We start from the raw sequence: 628 nt of genomic DNA on the forward strand, positions 1-628 counted from the left end.
GGCCTAGCGAAAAGGCAACAATTTAGTCATATATTAAGGGAAATATTATTCATTTCAAGAAATGTGTACCATCAAACATTTATTCTTTTCGTGGTCATTGATTTCGTCCACTAAATGAGTTATTTTGAATAAAATCCCTATTTATATGCTAAACTGCATGAGAAATACAATTTAACTCGATGAGGCAAAAATACAATTTAGAAAAGTCATATTGAATTGATTATTAATGATGTAGCATTTTATTGTTAATGCATTGATTATCACTATCATTTTTTCACGCCGCATAGATTATATTAACTTACATATTTGTTACTTTCCTGTATCATTAATGTACTGTATTAGAGAGCATCAGTATTTCAATTTTTATATTGCAATTATTATAGCAGCCTTATTGATATCTAAATTATAAAAGAGTCTGGATATTTTTTCCCTCATAATTTGATTTCAACAAATAATTATTATAATCCATAAACCTGGAGTGTAGTGTCACTTTTAAACATATTAATTTTACATGATAACAGGTTGCCAAAGCTTTGAATAGTAATAGACGCACTTATAAGCTTTCACTTGAGTAATCATTAAGACGAATAACCATAAGTACTCTATTCATAATATATGGTTGTTGACA

Source organism: Penaeus monodon, chromosome 20, assembly GCF_015228065.2.
Source record: "Penaeus monodon isolate SGIC_2016 chromosome 20, NSTDA_Pmon_1, whole genome shotgun sequence".
NCBI classification, from domain to species: domain Eukaryota; kingdom Metazoa; phylum Arthropoda; class Malacostraca; order Decapoda; family Penaeidae; genus Penaeus; species Penaeus monodon.